Raw genomic sequence first — 21481 nt, forward strand, 5'->3', positions numbered from 1 at the left:
TGGTGTTAGGGAGTGTTTTAATTTCATACTTTTACATGTAGCTGTCCAGTTTTCCCAGCACCACTTATTGAAGAGGCTGTCTTTTCTCCACTGTATATTCTTGCCTCCTTTATCAAAGATAAGGTGACCATATGTGCATGGGTTTATCTCTGGGCTTTCTATCCTGTTGCATTGATCTATATTTCTGTTTTTGTGCCAGCACCATACTGTCTTGATTACTGTAGCTTTGTAGTATAGTCTGAAGTCAGGGAGCCTGATTCCTCTAGGTCCGTTTTTCTTTCTCAAGATTTCCTTACTTTTCTAAAAAGGATTTCAAGCATCCCACTAACTGAATGACCTCACATAAGACCCTCCACATTCAGATTCTGGGCTGGCATCTCTCCTTTGATCCACTTCAACCACACTCCCTGAGCGACCACTGTATGCCAGACTCTGGGGTGTAAAAAGGAACAAGGTCCAAGGTGCATCTCCCAGAAGCTGACAGTCTATGGTGGGGGCGTGGGGATGGCCTGGGGGAGGGATGGGCACGCAAGCAAATCATTCTTCCTGTAAGTGATGAGGTTGTACTAGAGCAACAGTATTAAGGATGGGACTGCCCAGACACCTGATATTGTAAGGTGGGGAGGCAACTGGGGTCCTCTGCTCACCAGGGGGAAAATAGAGGGAAGAGTCTGGAGGTATCCATGTCCTGCCCCCACCTGCTTCAATCCAAGAGAGCAGCTCTGCTTTCTTCAGTTTTCTATACCCAGATCCCAGAAAAAGTGTAGCTTGAATAGAAGGTTTTGCTGCTAGTTTTTTCTTTTAACATTGAACAAAAAGCTTCCTCTCGTCCCTTTATGGGCTGACATCCCAGGATTTGCTCCCAGATGTGTCTGCTTTACACATCATTCACTTTGATCCTTATCATGTGTGTTATTGAGTTAGCTCACGTGGGCCTGGCTGGCCGTCTCCCTGTGTCGCCTGTGAGCTCTGTGGGGGCAGGGTCCTTGCAGCCTCCCCTGGTTATCCCCAGCCTCCAAGCAGAGCCAGCCATACAGGAGGTGTCCCCTGGGCTTTGGCCGACATCTGAGGGTTGACTGGTCAGTGGAGAACAGAGATCTGCTTTTTCTGTGTGCCTGTGATGGGCGGGAGTGAAAAGCTGAAAAGGATGAAAGAAAGCTCTAGAGAGACAGGTTTAAGTTCAAGGGCAGATAGTATTTCCTGCATGTCTCCTCACGAGGATGTGTGATTCCTAGACCCTTAAAGCAAAAAAGACTGGGCACACACTCAGTCCCACGTTCCCTTGCCCATGCCTCTGGATGCTCTGGGCATTGTGAATGTTGAGGTACCACCTCCTCTTCCAAGGAAGCTGAATTTGAGTCTCACCTTCCAGGTTGTTATGAAGGCACAGGTCTCCCCGGCTGTGCAAAAGTAGAGCATTCCTATGAAACCTTTCATAAGCTGAAATGGTATAAAGTGAAGAAGCGATCACCTTAGGACACATGTTGCTAACGGATGCAGAGAATAAATCACAGATGCACACAGACACAGTTCAGAGCTCTGGCGGCTTGATGCTGAGATGCTGAGTGTAGTTCCCAGGTAAGGAGCTTGGTGGTGCCTGTCTCACTGCTCAGGGTGCGAACTGCTTCTAGAAGGCTCCCTGCAAAACAAACACTGAACACTGTTTTTGCTTTTCGCCTTTTGCAAAACTGAAAATCCTCTTCGGATTTCTTTCGATTACTGAAAAGAGGTACGAATGTGGGTCTTTCGTAAAAGCGAACTGGCGTAAAGCGAACTTTTGAAAAGCGGGGGACACCTGTATACTTGTCAGTTGAGTAGGATAAAACACATTTATTGAGTGTCTTACTTTAATGTATAACTTTCTACTGCTTCGTCTCATTATACCCGGGTTTCCAGCTGTCCTCTTGAACGTGGAGGTGGGCAGGTCTGCTTAGGAAGACAAGGCGAGCCCCTGAGTGGGAGGCCTGGCCTTGCACACCTGCACTCACGCAGAGCTCCCTTCCACGCAAGAGGAGGCAGGGGCCCCAGGGAGAGGAGAAAGACTGTGTGTTGGGTTGCGTGAGGGGCCGTCCAGCATTCAGGGCGCGTCGCTTGCCTGGGGGATTCGCGGAGGCTTCGTCTCCTTTTGTATCCTGTGCACGTCTTGGTAAAGTGCTAAATGTTTTGTGCCGGCACAAACGCCCCTTTTGTATCACTCCAGCTCCTGCTGGTGGCTCTTCACAGCCCACGATAAGTTGTACATTTATTTCCGCTAGGACTTTTCAAAAAGGGACACGTGCTCTGCTGTACAAGAAAAATCTGTCTCTCCCACCTACCCACACCCTCTCCCCCAGAAGTGAAGCCCAAAGATTAGCCCCCTGGGTGGTCTTTTTAGTCTCCTGAAATAACCCAGACTACTGAGGAAGGAGGTGGTGTTAGGAGGCTTCCAAGACGGGGAAGGTTTCCGAAGGCTGGGCTTGCTCCCCGTTCTTTGCAAAAAGAGGGCATAGAGGGGTCTTTGGAGGGCTGGGGGAGAGTTATCTTGGAGGACAGTGCTGGAGACATTTGGCTTGGGCCTCGTAGTCTCACTGCAAACACAGAGCTCTGACATTACCTCCAAATTGAGTTCTGGAGCATTTAGTCCCAGAAAAGCACTGGAGGACTGAAAGATGTTCATCACACGGCCTGGATCTCGAGTTTATTTTTATAATCCTGTTTGTTATGTGAATTTTTGAAGAGATGGAAGAGGCCCAGACCTTTCTGCTTTAGAGAACAGATATAGATCCTACTCAACAGGCAGATTGATAACAGACACTCCTTAGCACTTAAACTATGCCAGACCCTGTTCTGAGTGCTTTACGCATATTAATTGGTGAAATCTCTGCAATTCCAACGCCTGGGGTAGGTGATGTCATTATTCCCATTTTACAGATGAGGAAACTGAGGCCCAGAGAGCTTAAGTAAGTTGTTAGAAGTCCTACAGCTAGTAAGTGACATAGCCAAGATGGAGGAGCAGGCAGTCTGGCCCCCAGGATGAGGTCTCAACCACAGCATGGTCTGGCCTCTTGGAGATGAGCAGCCTCACCCCCTAACCAGTGTCTGAGTAGAGTCATGCTGTCCCACCTATCACCTCTTGGTTATATCCCAGACTCTCAGGGTCCTAAGAAGAAACCATCATACGGCCACATAAGAGTGCCTGCCTCTACAACATAGGAGCCTCATACAGCCTTAACCCTTGGTGCTCCTGTGTCCTGGAGAGACACAGATTTCCCCCAGTTATTCACATCATTGTTATGCCAGGCCCTGTGGTAGGCACTGGAGCTTCAGCAAAGGCACGAGAATCGCTGTGCCTGTCCTCGCCTCGTGCAGGCGAAGGAGAGGGACGGAAGGCACTCACCTTCTGGTGTGATGCTGGCCAGGATGGTAGAGGGATGGGTGCCCTGGGGCACGCAGCAGAAATCCCACCCATGGGAGGCTGATGGGGGCTTCTAGATGCAATTAATAATTAATTACTGAGACTCAAACAATTAGCAGGCATTAGTGAAGCCAAAAGCATAGGGAGGGAGGGTGGCGAACAGTGTTCCTGGCAGAGACCCAGACGCAGGTGAGAGCCTGTCCCTTCTTGACTGCCAGCCGTGCCTGTCTCCAGTGAGTCCGTCCACAGGGACACCTGCCTGTTCATGCAAGCAAAGAGGCTTTCGAGACTTATTTCCTTTGGGCTCCAGACCTCTGCATGGAAGGAAAAGCATATCAAACTAGTCTTGTGACTGTCACATACCACACCCTGATCTGAACTCTCTAACTGTGTCAGTCTCATTTAATCCTTCTCACAAGGAACCTGAGGCCCAGAGAGGGAATATTTCTCCTGTCCAGGAAGAGGAAGAGGTGGGCTTGGCATGGAGGTCGGGATATTGCCAAGCCTGGGACTCTCACACCAGTGCCCTGACATCTGACCTGCCTTTGAGGAGTGACTTCAATGCTACCAGGAAATCCCTGACTGTAGAATTCCAGTTTAGTCCTGGTGGTCTGGCTGAGGCAACACCATTCTCCTGATCATTTATTTTGTTCATTAACCTATATATAACTGGGCAAGGTTCAGTGCGAGTGATTCAGCCATTCTTTGCAAGTCAGCTGGAGTGGTTCACCTAGGGCGAGAGAAGCTCCACTTTCAAGATGGCATTCAAGTTGATGCTTGCTGCCAGCTGGGAGCTCAGATGGGACTGCCGGTTGAGGGACCCAGTAACTTTTCAACTGGGCCTCTCCATGGACTGCTTGGGCTCCCACACAGTATGGTGGTCGAGTTCCAAGAGAGCAAGGTGCATGGGATGGCATTTTATGACCTAACCCTGGAAGTCACAGAGCATGATGTCTACTGTACTTTATTGATTGACGCAGTCATACACATCAAGCCAGTTTCAAGGAAAAGAGACAGAGACCCTAGCATTCAATGAAAAGAGTGCCAAGGTCACCTTGGAACAAGTGCATGTGGGATGGGAGACAGTGTTGTGGCTATCTTTGGAAAATACAATCTATCACAAATATTGACTGTTTACTCAGCACCACTCTAGATGCTAAGTATACTTCAGAAAATAAAACAAAGACCCCTGCCATCATGGACCTTATACTCAAGCGGGGGTGGGGGGTGGGGGGGACAGACAGTAACATGACAAATAAATAAAGTATGTAGTAAGTTAGCGGTGATAAGTGCTACTAAAAAAAGAGCAGGAGAAGGGGGTCTGGAGTGTGGGGTGAGAGTAGCAATTTTTTTTTAACATAGCAGGTTCTTATTAGTTATCTATTTTATACATATGAGTGTATATATGTCAATCACAATCTCCCAGTTCATCCCACCACCACCCCCCCCCCCCCCCTGGTGTCCATACATTTGTTCTCTACATCTGTGTCTCTATTTCTGCCTTGCAAACCGGTTCATCTGTACCATTTTTCTAGATTCCATTTATACGCGTTAATACACGATATTTGTTTTTCTCTTTCTGACTTACTTCACTCTGTATGACAGTTTCTAGGTCCATCCACGTCTCTACAAATAACCCAATTTCGTTCCTTTTTATGGCTGAGTAATATTCCATTGTATATATGTGCCACACCTTCTTTATCCATTCGTCTGTTGATGGACATTTAGGTTGCTTCCATGATGTAGCTATCGTAAATAGTGCTGCAGTGAACACTGGGGTGCATGTGTCTTTTTGAATTATGGTTTTCTCAGGGTATATGCCCAGTAGTGGGATTGCTGGGTCATATGGTAAGAGAGTAGCAATTTTAAATAACATAATCAGACAGGTTTTCCCAAGAATATGTCATCTGAACAATAAAATTAAATAAGAAGAGAGAATGAGTGTGTATATATCTGGGGAAAGAACATTCCGAGAAGAAGGAACTACCAGTACAATGGCCCCGAGGCACAGAATGCCTGGGGTGTTTGAAGAATGATGAGATCAGTGTTCCTGTGGTAGGGAAGTGAGAAGAGCAGTAAGAGGTGATGTCAAAGGAGCAGTAGGTGGCCAGGTCATAGAAGAACTTTAGCTTTTACTCTGAAAGAAATGGAAAGCTATTGGAGGATCCTGAAAAAAAGAGAAACATGATCTAACCAAATTTTCAAAAGGAACACCGTGGCTGCTTTGTTGAGAATAGTCTGGAGGGGAGGGAGGTCGGAGGTGAGGAGGACAGGTAGAAGGCTACTGCAGTAATCCAGGTGAGAGGTGATGGCGGCCTGGGCCCCGGTGGTGGCAGTGGAGGTCGGGAAAAGGGTTTAGATTCAGGAAGCCTTTTGAAGTTCATATCTCCTTAAAGAGAGAAAGGTCTCTTCCCCTGCCGCCGCGGAGTTGCACGGAGGCAGAGGCTCCGGTGCACCCACGATTCGGCTCCACCCATAACCCACCGCCTTGGCCGAGGAAGGCGTTGCTGCCGGAGGTATAATGGACCTTAATGCTGCGCTGCAAGAGGTGCCGAAGACCGCCCTCATCCACGACGGCCCAGCACGTGGAATTCGAGAAGCTGCCAAAGCCCTTAGACAAGCGCCAAGCCCATCTCTGTGTGCTTGCATCCAGCTGCGGTGAGCCTATATATGTCAAGTTGGTGGAGGCCCTTTGTGCTGAGCACCAGATCAACCTGATTAAGATTGATGACCGGGGCTTCCCTGGTGGCGCAGTGGTTGCGCGTCCGCCTGCCGATGCAGGGGAACCGGGTTCGCGCCCCGGTCTGGGAGGATCCCACGTGCCGCGGAGCGGCTGGGCCCGTGAGCCGTGGCCGCTGGGCCTGCGCGTCCGGAGCCTGTGCTCCGCAACGGGAGAGGCCGCAGCAGAGGGAGGCCCGCGTACCACAAAAAAAAAAAAAAAAAAAGATTGTTGACCACAGAAACTAGGGGGATGGGTAGGCCTCTGTAAAAGTGACAGAGAGGGGAAACCCCATAAAGTGGTTGGTTGCCGTTGCGTGGTGGTTAAGGACTATGGCAAAGAGGCTCAGGCCAAGGATGTCACCGAGGAGCACTTCGAATGCAAGAAGTGATCAAATAAAACAACTGGGCTCTTGTTCCTCAAAAAAATAAAAACAAAAAAAGAGAGAGAGAAAGGTAGGTGTCAAGCATGATTCCCTAACACCCCCTTATCTGTCCTGTGACATTGGCTAGTCTTTGCAGAGGGAAGAAGGTGGGCTTCTTGTCTTGGCTCACCCCGAGCCCTCTCTCTTGAGAAATGATTCTTATTCTTTCAGACAATTTCACTGGACTCTTTTTTGTTCCCCACAACTTGTACTTTAAGCAGTTGGGTGGGGTGTCCTACCCGCTTCCGGGGGAATCGTAGCCCTATACAATGCTCTGGGACTGTGGTTTCTGTGGTGTATCAATGGGGAAAAGGCCGCCTTCGTTTTTCTCCCCTTCTGAATATTTACAACGTGCACTTCCTCTGAAAAGTCCTGAAGTAAAGACCTTGTTTAACTTAGTTCAGCACATCATTTCTCAAATATATTTGACTCCAGGAACTTTTTCCATTAGCATGCTTCCTCGGAACAATTTGGGAGAGGCTGATCTTATTTCAGCGACCTTCCTCCAAGGAGGAGATCATCAAAGCAGCCAGGTCTCAGTTATCTGCATGATTTGGAGCTGCCTGTCCCAAACCAATTTGCCAGGCTGCTCTGGCCTTTCTGGCCTCCTGCCTGCAGTCTCCTCACCTTTGAGGTCCTGCAGAGGCTGCCCTTTGCTGGGACAGTGCTGCCCCATCCACATCGCTGTCTGCACTGAGATGTCACGTGCAGGAAAGCTTAAGAGTCAGCGCACCGAGGTTGTCCCTGACTCTCCCATTTGCTCCTACAATCATTTATGGGCACTTATTCTATGATGCTGAGCTGTTGGAAGATGCAGAGATGAATCCAAGCTGGGTCTTGCTCTCAAGGTGATTCAGGTACCTCAAATAGCAGTCATGTAAGGGGAGCTAAAGTAAGAATTGCTATAGGAATAATGCAACTTTAAGCACAAACACACACACACACACAATATCAGTAACCAGAAGAGGGTTTGGGATTCAGAACTTGCAAATTATAGCCACTACGTTTGACCTTGGACCCATTTTTTCACACTTCTATCATGGTTTTCAAGAAATCCCCCCAAAAAATCTTCATTTGATGTAGTAAATAGTTTTACCGCCTGGCAAGCCAGGAGCTAACCTAAGGCAAAGAAACCCTAAAGAACAGAACCGGACTGCTGGTTCCCTCACAGTGTGTAATAAATGTGTTGTGCCCTCCCACTTGCTTCCTGTAGAGCCTCAGAACCTAAAGGAGGTGTGGGTGGAGGGGAGAAGAGGAAGGAGAGACAGGGGGTAGAGGGAGGGGGGAGCGGGCAAGGAGCACTTAGGCTGGTGGTGAGAGACTTTTCCTACCGGAGACTCACCCTTGGGACTTTGTGATGGAAACTATTCTGGAAACTTCTGGTGGCTCCTACCCTCCCCAGCTGGGGGTAGCCTTGAGGGGTTGCACTGGTGGCCAGATGTCCCATCCTCTTCCTCAATCATCTTGTGGGATTAGCTAGTATGAGTGGGGAGTCTCCTGCCTTAAAGAATGGATCATTTCACAGGGCTCTCTTTTTTTTCTCTGATTGTGTTTAAACTTTCTGTTTCTGAGGATTAAGCCCAAGGAATACAGCCCAGGAAAATCTCTGAAAATGAGTTCTCTCTCTATAAATCAATAACAAGAAAACCGTAGACCCTCAGAAGCCAAGAGCATGATAAGGGAGAGAGGAGTCCAAAAGCAGAGCCCCTAGAAAATGGTGACTCCCACCCCTCCCTGTTAACATCCTTCCACACTCACTGAGCCTTGGTTTCTTCATCCATAAAATGGGAATATGGATGCTTAGTTCTCAGGGTTGCCATGAGGATTAGATGAAAACCCAGCATGGTCCCTGGTAATTAATGTTGCTCTGTAAATGGTAGCTGTCATCAGCATCATGGTCATTGTTGTGGAGGGAGGAGGTATCCATGAAGACTACATGGAGAAAATGACATCAAGAAAAATAGGATGTAGGCATGTGAACATTGCGGGAAAAGATGGAATTCCAGGCGGAGGACTAGCCTAGGAGAAGCACAAGGTCCCAAAAGCTTAAGGCACTCTTACAGAAGATGCTCCCCTGTGCTGACAGCTTCGCCTGTGTGGACTTAACCCGACCAGTTCTAACTCAAGGTCATTGAATGACACTTTGACTTTGACCCCACTGCCGGTGTTGTCTTTGTGAAGTGGCCCCTCTTTAATACTCATTGATACCCACAAAGCAAGGCAAAGGATGTGTTCCAGTTCAGCTGAAACCTTGCTCAGTCAAAACCCTGACTGACACTATGACGGTTAGAAAAACTTTAAAAAACTCATTAATTCTGAATCCATTAAATCAGTTTCCTGACTCCATGGAGACTAGGAAGGAACTTCACCTTTTAATTCGTTAAAGGAGTGATTTTTTTTTAAGTGTAAGAAACATAGCAAGAAAATGCATGTCCTGTTTTCCGGGGCGCAGGGAACAAACAAGATGTGAATGCAAATTATGCCCCAGACAGGAGACACTATCGACTGCTTTTTGGCTCTCAGCTTTGCAAAGTCCATTTTGCAACTGGGGAGTCAGAGACTCTTAGCAGAGAAGTTATCTGCTAGGATTACTAGGTCTGATTCCATTTTCCAAATTCTTTCCACATTATCATGTTGTCTTCTGTGATAACCAGACTGTGTACTAGACATTTCTCATTTTTAGAGTTGACTTAAAAATGCATGATTCGATTCTGCTTTTATAAATTAGAACAATATCACTAAAGCTAAAACCACCCTGACTGGCCCACCCACATTCACCATTGCTAGTCCCATCCTTTCTTTATTTCTGAGTTTCTCTCCTCAAAATTAGCCACTCGTGTAAATGCTGTTTTAATCTTTCCAACATAACTTTAAATGAGTTTGTTGTAGCTTTTCAGTCCTTTAAAAATACTTTTCCATATATGTCACCTACCCAAAGGGAAGCTCTAATGTGTGCATGTTTTCTTAAATGGTGTCATACTATATATAACATTCTGCATCTTGCTTTTTCCCTCAGAAATATTTTTTGAGCTCTACCCATGTTGACACATATAGAGTCAGTCCATTCCTTTTAACTGCAGGAGAACATTCCAGCACATGAAAGTACCATTTTTATTCCACAATGCCCTGATTGAAGGTTATTTAGGTTGTTTCCAATGCTTTGCTGTTACAAACAGTGCCTCGGTGATCACCTTGTACACATATATCTAGGTGTGTATGAAAAGCTCACACTTAAAAGCTAACAAGTGGAATGCTCGTTATAGATCACTTTTATCTGTGTGAGAAGCAGTTTCCTGAAGGGCCTCTGATCCTGGGATCTCGGTTGACCATCTGGTTTACAGAGTTACTGACACTCAGTCTTGGAGGAAATGTAAAGATTCAAACCTCTCCTTTTAAAGTTAGATTCTGATGCCCAGAGAGACGAAGGGACTTGACCATGGTCACAGTACCCAGAGCTCCTTCTTGCACGCCCTCAGCAAGCTGTACTGTTTACCTGTGTCCTTCCCGTCTCCTCTTGGCTCTTGGCAGTGGTCACCTACATCTTCAGGTATGTGCTACACCTGACTCTCTCTGCTTCTGGGCTTTAGAAGAAACTTGGGGAGGGGGGCAGTGGTAGGAGTGATACCTTCAAAAAATTGCACAACCCTCAACAAATGACAGACAGGAAGCTGGTGGAAAAATACCCCAGGTTCCTTGCCCCTTGGTAGAAAGATTCTGGGTGCATCCTACCCAGCCTCTGAGAGACTCCAGCAAGACTGCCACCGTTTCCCCCATGGTGACCCACTTATTAACACACCCTTGTTAGCTTTCCTCCCTCCCTTGTCTCTCTCACTTCCCAGCCCCTCACCTGCTTCCTGGGATCACCTCCCAAATCAACTACCTGTACCCAAATCCTTGCCTCAAGGTCTGCTCTTCACGGAACTCAAAGACTGCATCTGTATGCCAGGGTCTGTGCCAGGCAGAAGGGGATACAAGAAATGAATAATATATGATGTGCTGCTCTTAACGAGTCACAAGCCAGTGACCCAGGTCTTCTGACTCTCAGTGCTGTGCTCTTTGTGCTGCATCATATCTGTGCATTTTAATTCAATGACATTCTTTAAAAAAAAAAAAAAGGCAATCAGTCTTCCCAGCAATCAGTCTGACTAAATGAAGTTTTATTGTAATAAGTTAATTCCACTGCTTTTTTTTTAACAGTAAAGACCTGACTAAAATATTAATCCTTAAACACAGACCTTCACTGGATACCAGGCAGTTGCCCCGACACGCTATCACCATCTCCATTTTTCTGATATGTATGTTTCTCCTCCCTCTGTTCTTAGTAAATGTTGATGTTCAGTTCACCCTGATCAGTGTTTAGCTCTTCTGGTCAATTTATCTTATTTATTGACCTGAGCAGAAAATCAATGTAGTCTTCATTTGCTGTCCTGTTTAACTCGGGAGAATTGGATTCTGTGGAAACTGTGCCCAAACTACTAGAGCCTTGATAGGGTACCACCTACTCCAGAGAGCCTTCCAGGGTCCGGCCTTAATTGACCTCCTCTCCTACCCCCTCCCTTCTTCCACTCCCACCCCTTTAAAAACAGAGACAGTCAAGACCAGATTTGTATGCTTAGTAAGTACCAATGGATGTAAAGTTTGCTTTCAGAACGGGCTGGCTCTCCGAGATCTCTGCCCAAAGACTCCCTTCTCGCGGGACCGCTTTCATAAATGCACAGGGAGGCAAAATGCCTTCGCCATAAATAAATAACGTGACCAAGAACACTTCTGAAAAGCTGGCTGCTTTCACAATCTGACAACTGCTGGGGAGCCTCAGGTCCAAAACTGCCGCAGGAGTTTTCCTTTCAAACAGACCTCGAATCCTAATCCTAGCTCCTCCCTGATTAACTGAGACTTTGGGCAAATAACCTGCCCCTTCTGAACTTCTGTTTGCTCACCTGTAAAAGGAGGCATGGAGATTGTTGTCAGAATAACAGAAAATACCCCTGACACTCACAGCAGGGCACTGGGCTCCTACTGTTATGTGCTTGCTGCCATTTGGCATTTTTCCCTTTTTTAATTGAAATGGAGTCATTGTATTTTTAAAAAGAACTTGTATTTCTTTTGGCCACCTTCAAATATCAGCGATCAGTCAACACATGTTCCTACTTACCATTTTCTTTTGAAAACCAAGAGTAAAGCCCAATTTAGCCCCAAATCCTGGGCAGAAAGGGGGCCCACGTGTTTTCTTTCTAGCACCTGGCAGGTAAATGTCTGTCTTGGCCCTGGGAGGCCCCTTTAACCTGTGTCTGAGCAGAGCCTGCATGGAGGAGGCTTTTGGTCAGTATCTGACTGAAGTAAGGCCGGTTGTTGCTGCCCTGGAGTGAAAAGTATGAATTTCTAGAAAACAATCAACAATTTGCAATATTTGGGACACATTGTACTTAAAAAAAAAAGTGGCTGTTTATTTGAAATTCAAATTTACCTGATGTCCTGAATTTTTATTTGCTAAATCCGGCCCCCCTAATATGAGGTGGTCATCCAGTGACATTGAGCTGGTGACATTTGAGCCAAGAGGCTGTCTGGGGAAAGAGCATCTGTGCTTGGATCAAAGATCCGCACAATAACAATTGTAGCTCTCTCTAGGTAATGGGATTAATGGATTTGTTTTTCTTTTCACTTTTCAGTGTCTTCTAAACACCTTAAAACAGCAATGTATGACTTTTCTAATTTAAAAAAAAAATTGATTGAAAGTCAGTGAGCTGGACGGGGTATAGCCTGGCCTGACCAGGATTGACATTTAGCTTTATCCATCTTCTCTCCTTTGCTTCCTGCAGACCAGGCCCCCAGTCACCCCGCCCAGTTTAACCAGCCCCCTCCCCTTTGACTCTTTACCAAACCATCTACCCTCAGACCACGTAACCGACCGTAAATGTCTGTATATGAGGGCAGCACCTACTCCACAAATTCACCGGGCCGAGGAGGCTGTCACCTTGGGTATGGCTTTCTCACACATGAAGGGTATTTTTGCAACTAATTTCTTTTAAACAACAACTGCTTGGGGGAAGATACATTAGACTAGATCAGGAATTATCGGTGAAGAGTTGGAATAAAGTAGTTTTGTTCAAAAAGAGTAGGCAAGAGCAGTAATTCTAAATGTATTATTATATGTAATAGGAGATTTTAAACAGGTAGGGGTATTACTAAAGTAATACATGAAATACTCTAAGTAGATCTATGACTGGTTCATTTACATTTCTAAGTCAAGTTTATATTTTCAGGCAAATCAAATAACACTTAAAATCTTCTCAGGAAGGTGGTGGTGAATTTCCTTATATTCAGTAATACGTGGGGAAGGGCTTTCTAGACACTGAATACTGCAGACTTTTCCATCTTAGCTGTTACAATAAATAACAGCTAAGGGACTTCCAGTGGTTAAGACTAGGCGCTTCCACTACAGGAGGCACGGCTTTGATCACTGGTCTGGGAATTAAGCTCCCACAGGCCACATGGTGCAAAAAAACCCCAAAAAACAGCTAACATGTCTTGAATACTTACATTGTGACCAGTTCTAAATGCTTTGTCTGTGTTAATGCATTTTATGCTTAGAGCAACCCCATGTCCAGGGTGGTATCGTTACTTCTGTTTCACAGTTAAGATCTTAGGCAGTCTGGTTCCAGAGCCTGCACTTAAAATAAATATATATATTTTTTTATGGAAAATATCAAACATATACAAACGTAGCTGGAGTAACCTCACCTCATAGCTCAGAGCCCAGCTGTCAATCAAGTGGTACCATATTGCTCATCCCACAGCCTGCATTCAGATTCTAGATCCGCCACTTTTCTTGCTGTGAAGCACTGTGCCTGTCCCCAGGCCTCGCTATGCCTCAGTTTCCTCATCTATAAAAGGGGTGGTAAGGAACACAGGTGCTGTTTCATGGGTTTGGGGTAAGATAGCACATTTTGCCCCGCTCCCTGTTTGACACATAGGAGACATAGCATTATGGGATTAATGTTCATTTCCCGAGTCTAACAGAAGCTGCCAGGGGGACCAGGCTGACTGAATACCACTGACCACTGAACAGTAGGTATTCAGTAAATGTCTGTCAGGGAAAGTGAAATGTCTTGTCGCAGCCCCAGAGCTCCACCGCATATGGCTCCTTGTCTTTAAGCAGAGAAATTTTCCTTCCCAAGTTAATAGTTAGAACTACTCAGAACCTTTTCAAAAATAAACAGTCTTTAAGAGAAATTGTATACTAATGCAAATATCAAGGTACCTCTGGCTACTGTTAGCAAAACAAACTGAACGGTGAATACAAATACATTAGATGCAGCAACACCAGTCCTTTGGATTCTAAGAACTTTGCTTTGATGACTGGAGCCTGAAGAACTGTTTCTAGAGAGACCGGAATTGCTTTGTGTATGTGAAGGCTAGCAGAGAGCTGAGTTCTTCCTAGGCGAACCTCAAGGCCACTGGCACCAAATGGAATTTTAGGCCAGGCAGAGAGGTACAATCACTAATAAGATTAATGAGAAATTGTCTTTCTTTGAGCAGCTGCCTCAGGCAGAACTAGGTTGATCTCATACCTCTGCCACTACCAGCCGGGAAAAGGTCACTTCCCTTCGTGGAGACATGATCTGCTTGCCTGTAAAATGGAGATAGCTATCATGGGGCTGTGACTCATTATGAGACTTAATGAGATAAATATTATAAGTGTGTCTCCCCTCTTTAAACATGCTCTTGTCTTCTTTAGCAACAGCACCGTTCACAATGTAGCCACATTTTTCAAGCAAGAAAACTGAAGCTCAGAGAGGTTAAGTACCCTACTCAGACTCACACAGCTTTTACAGGGGACTTAATTTCAAGGTCTGCATGCCAACAAATGATTTTGTGAATAAATGCTTGGGTATCACTTATTTAAAGGTGGGGGGGAGGGGAAGCAATAAATGAAATCTTCTTCAGTTCTGTGCACATAATAGAGATGCCTGAGCCCGGGGAATTGGGCCCTCTTTATTATATAATACAGAAATGGGAAGATTTCCTTTAACTACCACGTTGAGCTATTGCTAGCAATTTGAAATGTTTATGTGCGTCCCAGGCAGCCGATCATCTATCTGGGTGGCAGGTGCAGTTAGAAACATGGCATTAGAAGTGAGTTTATTTATAAAGGGCCTGATGAATCCCTAAAATGAACTTGTCAGTCAGCCCAAGAAATGTAACTGTGAAGGAACAGGAAATTAATGATTGTCCCCCCTTGGCATAGACAGGCACTCTGATATCAGGGCTATGATTTGCTGGCTGTCAGCACATTTCTCTCTCCCCCAGCCTAGCTGCTAGTTATTTCTGTCAATAGAAACTCAGTTCAGTACCTCAGAAACGTTGATCAATAAGCTCAGCACTTGCTGGTTGACATGAGCTTTAGCATTGCCTGGAAAAGAAGGAAAGAATTGTATTCCTTTCTCTCCCTCCTCCCTTCCTCCCTCTCTTCCTCTCTCCCTTTCTCTCTTCTGTAGATGTTTTTTACACCAGCCACATCAGAGCCTGTGTTAATCTCTGAGGTTATACAAGTATTGGGTGGGCCAAAATGTTCGCTTGGGTTTTTCTGTAAGATGTTATGGAAAAACCCAAATGGACTTTTTGGCCAACCCAGTAAATGAGAAAAATGAACACTGTGAGTAAACATCATACTCTTGTGGCCCTCAAGGTGCCTCAGGAGGGATGCATCTGGGATCCAGGAGGGTGGACAGGCAGGGGACAGCAGTTCAGCCCAAGTGGCACGGTGGAGGGAGGCCTCTTGGATTCCAGGGGGCGAAGAGTGAGCTGGGCTCCGGAATGTGAATAGGAGTCCACCAGACAGTCAAATGAGAGGACGGTTATATCCACATATTCCGAGATACAGTGGTGAGAAATGGCACGGCCCCTGTTCCCTCGTGCTTACTTCTGCCTCCTCTTTTTTCTTTTTTCTTTTGCTGCTCCCTTCTCAAGAATGAGCCTCTGGGGAATTGTAACACTGTCACTTTGGGGGCAAGAGAGATAAAAATACGAATGCTGTGCTATTCATATAGTATAATATAATGCAATGTAATGCAATGTAATATATATTAGTTCATATCAAGTGATGCTAATTTATGAAGTAGCTACACTGTGCCAACAGAACCATCAGAAGGTCCCCAAGGGCAAGAAGTAGTGGCTGTCTCCATCTACACTGCTGTATCTAGCAGCCTACACATAATAGGCATGCAATGAATATGTTGCTTTTAGAATGAGTGTCACATCATTTGCCTATGCTACCTCTGATCTCATGATAAATCAAGATGAATAAGATGAATAATATACACTACACACAGAGTAGTCAGAGTTATGCTTTTAAACTGTAAATCAGATCATCATACTCCTTGTACAAAATCCTCCAGCACCTTTGCTTTGTACCCATAGTTCAACCCAAAACCCCTGCTGTCACCTCCAAGGTCCACTGGCCCCTGCTGCTCCTTTCAGGGCCAACCCCACCCCTGCCTCTGGGCCTTTGCACCTGCTGTTTCCTCCCATTGTGACATGCTTTCCCCAGCCCTGTTCTCTCCAGCACTTCCTCCCTGCTTCTGTTCAAAGGTCGTCTCCTCAAGCCTTGGAGGTCCTTGGTCTCCCCACACCAGGAATCTCCATCTCGGCCTCTGCCTTCTTTTCTGTCCTTCACTCACCACTCTGACTTTATACTGTGCATTTATGTGTTTGTTTATGCCAGTCTCCCCTGAAACATGGCTGGCTCTCAATAATCCCTTTTTGAATTTGTCATATAAAGTTCTTTTTACATATTTCCAAATTTAATCTACTCAGCAACCCTATGAAATAGGCATTGCTGTCCCCACTTTCAGAGAAGGAATTTAGAACGTAATTAACAATAACACCAACAGCAGTAATTCCTTGAGCACTTGCTCTGTACCAGATGCCGTGCTAGTCACTCTGCATTCATTACCCCACGGATTATCTCCATGACCCCACAAGACTTCCCTGACATCTTAGTAAACCAACACACCACCCCTCAGCCCACCGCCAACACTCCCTAGCCTCGTTCTGTCACAGTCACTGTCCAACACTTCAGCCATTTAACTCTTTAATCCTTTTTAATTTGTTTGAAGTTTCTCTTCCTAGTAGGATATAAATACCACGAGGGAAGGGTCTCTTTTTTTATACACCACAGTCTTTACTATATGTAGAATAATGCCCAACATTTGGTATTTCTAAAAGAGCAAAGTCTTTCCTCCACCAAAAAAGAAAACACGATTTGCAGAAGTCAGTTCCTCCACATGCTTGTACACCGTCTGCACTTGAGTTCTTCACGGACCCTGGGACTTGCCCGTAAGCACGGTCTCCACCTCCTTCCTCCCCCGCGCTCTGTCTTTTCTCTCCACCCAGCCCAGCAGGCCAAAGAGTGGCCTTGTCTAGAACAAGACAGGCAACGCGGGCCTGTGGGCGGTAATTGCATCTTCCGCTGTGCTGTACGTCTCTCTGTCAGCGAGTCTGTGGCTCTTTGTTGCCTGATGTAGGTCCACCCAGATCCTTAAGAAGTAGAGACAAGGGGATAAACCCAGAAGGGAGGAGCCCACGGCTCCCCCATACTCCCTGAGCAGTACCACCGAGAGCCTCCCCATCCTTTTGACATAAAGAACCAATTTTCCTGCATATGTCTAAATTGGTAGTACATGCTAGTTAGTAGACATTCAATAGATATTTGCTGAATGGATGACTGAACATGCTGCCAGATGAATGAGCAAATTATCCTGAGGCTCGGGAAAAGGAAAGTGCCTGTCCAGGATCTTTCACCTGAGCAGCAGAGCAGAGGCCTTGAACCTACTCTCCGGGGTTCCAGGCTCAATGGCTTCCTCTGTACTTCACGGCCTCCTAGGTCCCCGAGCTCAGGCCCCGGATTCATAAGAAACAGGGCCTCTAGATAAAGCCTGCCTGACTGGGTGTGAGACTGAATTTAGAAGCAACTCTATTACCATTGGTCTCAAGGTGCATTCTCTGCTTTTCCTCCTTCCCTCCTCCTTGCTCCGTGCTCTTCCAGATGGCGGCAGGGCTGTGATTGAGGCCTCCTTTCCCCTGTCTGCTGCCCTCTGCTGGTCTCTCTCATAAGGCACAAGATAGACATCCCTCCTGGTCACGGCTGCCTGAAACTCAGTGTCCTCTCTCAATACCCTTCTCCAAAACCCCCGAATCTTCATCTGGATCTTCTGTTGCCAAAACTCAAGACACACTGAACCAGACTTAGAAGCTCTGAACTGAAGTGTTCCTTAATTACTTGTGGACACATCTCTATTTATGTCATTCCCCTGTTCAGAAACTTAGAATAGCCAGCCATTGCTTATGACAACAGTCAGCAAACCCAAGTAGACCTGCCACAGAGGGGCACCTTGAAGAAGTTCCAAAGGTGCGTGATCATGGGTAGTTTACAAGCAATTGATGTCCACACCCTCAACCTTCATGACATTCTGCTTAAGATTCAGATTCCCAAGAGTGAGCCTCTACTTGGCCTGGTTATCAATTCCCTCACTCACCTGAAGGCCAGAGGAATGCAAGCACCTTGACTGATGAATCGACAAGGCTCTATCCATGGTGTATGTGTGTATGGGGGAATGATGTACATTTCTACAAAGCTAAGGGGGTGCTTTTACCAGAAGGGGGCATAGATATTGTATGAACAAATCTAAGGGCTGTCTACTGCATAGTTTCACCCCTATTATCACACATCCAACCCAGTGAAATACCACAGCCTCCTTGAAGTGTCTCTTTTTGTTAATTATGTATGCATGTGCATTTGTGTATATGTAATGTTTTCTTGATTTGGGGGGGAAAAATAATATCATAAAGTTTTTCCAGACAATTAGCTATACCTGGAAAGCATAATTTCAAATTTTCACATAACTTATTATATGACTGGATCGTATTGTCACTGTTAGATATTTAGATCGTTCCCACTTTTAACCCCGTTATGGATGATACTATGATGAACATTTTTGAACATATCTCTTTATCTGGTTGCTCTTTTTTCCTTTACAATGTACTACTATAATCACTAGGTCAAACTGTATGAACACTTCAGAAGTCTGGTAGATTTTGCCAAATCGCTTTCCATAAATCTTGGCGATTTATACCAGCACAAGTAGAATAGGGAGAATATCATTTCACTCTACCCTCGTCAGCACTGAGAATTATCATTTGACAAAAATATTTGCCAACTTGATTGGTGAGAACTGCTACATTCTTGTCAATGCCTTTTGCATTACCACCCATGGTGCAAGCTCAACTCTAATGACCTATTTTCAGTCCAGAATATTTCTCTTCCTCTTCCTCCTCTTCTTTCCTCCCCTTCCTCTTTCTCCAGTTCTCACTTATTTTTTAAAATAAAATATCTCCTTATTTTTGAATACGGATATACATGCACACAGTTCAAAATTCCAAAGATACAAGAAGGTAGAAGTCTTTCTTGATCCACACACCCAACTACCACCCACTCCCCTCATCCCAAACTGGAAGTGATCTCCTCCCCTTCTGACTTCCCATGGACCTTTTTGCTGTGTCTTCTCTGCTCTTCAATACTGCTAGCTTTTTGGAGGGCAGAGGCCATGGCTTAGTCTTGTCTGTACTTCTGACTCTTCATGGCACAGGGGAGGGTATAGCAGGTGCTCAGTGAGTATCTTTGTAATGGACGGTTAGATGGAACGATGGGTATATGAATGGATGGATGGACGGATGGATGGATGGATGCTTATTTTGTTGATCCTTAAGAAATTAGGAATCATTGTTTCAGGCTTTGCATACCTAACAGTCTTGTAATTATGGATGATCGGCTGGCAATTACCTAGTGATTTCCACCACCTAAAAACTCCATTCATTAAATTGTGCTACAGATAACCCTGATGCTTCAAAGTAGCAATATTTTCTTCAGTAAATGAATTAACTGGTGTTTAATTACCATAACTCACTATCCACTACTATATGTTTTGGCAAGTAGCTGATAGACACAGGCTTTTCCTGCCTGGAATTTACGTTTTATAAAGTAATAGTTTGTAGGCTGGTAGAGGTGCCTCGTGTTCTACACAAGCTGGAGTCTCTTGAAAAATTGCATTTTCTTCTAACCCGTCACTACCCTGCCAAGGCAGCAGGCACCCCAGGTGCTGACTGAGAAGGACAGTGAGGGACTTTACAATGGCTGAACTCTTGCTCGGCGCTGGACAACGTGTGGGTGCTTTAGGTGGTTTATCTCATTCCGTTGTCACCTCTGTCCTGAGAGGGAGGTGCTGTAATCTCCATTTGACCAATCAGGAAGCTGAGATCTGAGACACCAAGTGACTCTCTTGAAGTCACACAGTGAAGCTTCCAGGCAGAGCTGGGATTCCGGCTCGAGTCCTCTCACTGGCATCCCGAATGCCTTCTGATGTTTCAAATTATTCTCTTTTCACATTTCTTTTCTTCCTTTGTTCTGACAATGCTTGGAATGTTATTTCCTCCCTGCACCTATATTATAGAATCCATTTCCCTACTTTATGGGATAGAATTGCATTCTCCAGGCTTCTTTTCCCTTCTCTGGCATGTTGTCTCCTCCACTCCCCACACACATTACCCTCTGATGCCTGTCCTGTCTTTCTTCTCGTTTCCTCTTCCTTTCCACCTCCTCCTCATCATTGTCCTCCTCTTCCTTCAAGAGCCAGTGTATTGCTACTCCCTCAAAGAATCCTTCCGCAAGCAGCCCAGGAAGAGTTCATTGCTTCCTTTTGGACATCTCGTGTATTTTTATGCCTCTGTGCTGTGAGTATTCACTCCACTTTATAAATCTTGTTGTCTCTGGCCGAAGCCTATGCACTTCTTGAGAGTGGGGCTTTGTCTGGGCACCTCTGAGTGCTGAATATCTAGCAGATGGCCTGGTACTCAGTAGGTGCCATTGCATCCCTGTTGTGGTACATTCAGCAGCTCTTAAGTGTGAGTGGCTGCAAAAATCTTGTCTCACCCTAGAAGGTATAGAAGGGGGGCATGGAGGGGTAGCACTTGCCTCTTTGCACAAGGTGCATTGCCTCGTTTATTTCACCCAGTCCCCCAGGCACTGAGGGAACATTGCAATGATGCATTTATAGAGGAGGAAACTGAAGTTCAGAGAGGGAGGTCACTTGGGTGAGGACACGCCCTTAAGAGTTTAAAATTTTCTTTTTCTGAAGGCAAAGTCTGTCCCCCTTTCCCCACACCACATATGCCCCACCAGGTAGGAGTGATTTTGGTGTGGTCGTAACTGAGTTTTAATTTCCTGTCTCTTCTTATCTGGACCCAAGCTTCTGGTTATATTCACAGATCGACAGATATTTAGGGAGAAGCTTTCTCTATCAAAGTCTAGGCAGAGGCTCTCAACCCAGGGTCTGTGCTGATGGTCCATGAAATCCCCTAATAATAAATTTTCACTTTCACCAACTTCTCACTGAAATTTAGCATTTCCTTCTATTGCAGACATGGGTGTGTTAATAGCACCTGTGACTTTTTCGCCAAGAGAAATCACATGTAGTTTTTTTTTTGTTTGGTTGGTTTTTTTCTTTTTTGCAGTACACGGGCCTCTCACTCTTGTGGCCTCTCCCGTTGCGGGGCACAGGCTCTGGATGCTCAGGCTCAGCGGCCATGGCTCACGGGCCCAGCCGCTCCGCGGCATGTGGGATCTTCCCGGACCGGGGCACGAACCCGTGTCCCCTGCATCGGCAGGCGGACTCTCAACCACTGCGCCACCAGGGAAGCCCCACATGTAGTTTTATATCATCTTACGTTTGTTGTTTCATTTGTTGCAGATGTCTTAAAACATAGTTTATTCTCTTCACTATTTCCAATTTACGGTCATTATTACATCTGTTCCTAGACCTTTTTATTTAATGTGTCAATAAAGAAGCATATATATCATTATATGCCAGTTGGCTTTTTTTTTTTTTTTTTT

The 21481-nt window shown here is 45.6% G+C and overlaps 1 protein-coding gene and 1 pseudogene across 3 annotated transcripts in view; both read left to right on the forward strand.

The window, feature by feature from the left end:
• Positions 1-21481, forward strand: part of ASTN2 (astrotactin 2) — a 961664-nt gene that overhangs the window by 545910 nt on the left and 394273 nt on the right. The gene's annotated exons all lie outside the window — the stretch shown is intronic.
• LOC102980362 (40S ribosomal protein S12-like) lies at positions 5874-6504 on the forward strand (annotated as a pseudogene).

This window comes from Physeter macrocephalus, chromosome 9, assembly GCF_002837175.3.
Source record: "Physeter macrocephalus isolate SW-GA chromosome 9, ASM283717v5, whole genome shotgun sequence".
NCBI lineage: Eukaryota > Metazoa > Chordata > Mammalia > Artiodactyla > Physeteridae > Physeter > Physeter macrocephalus.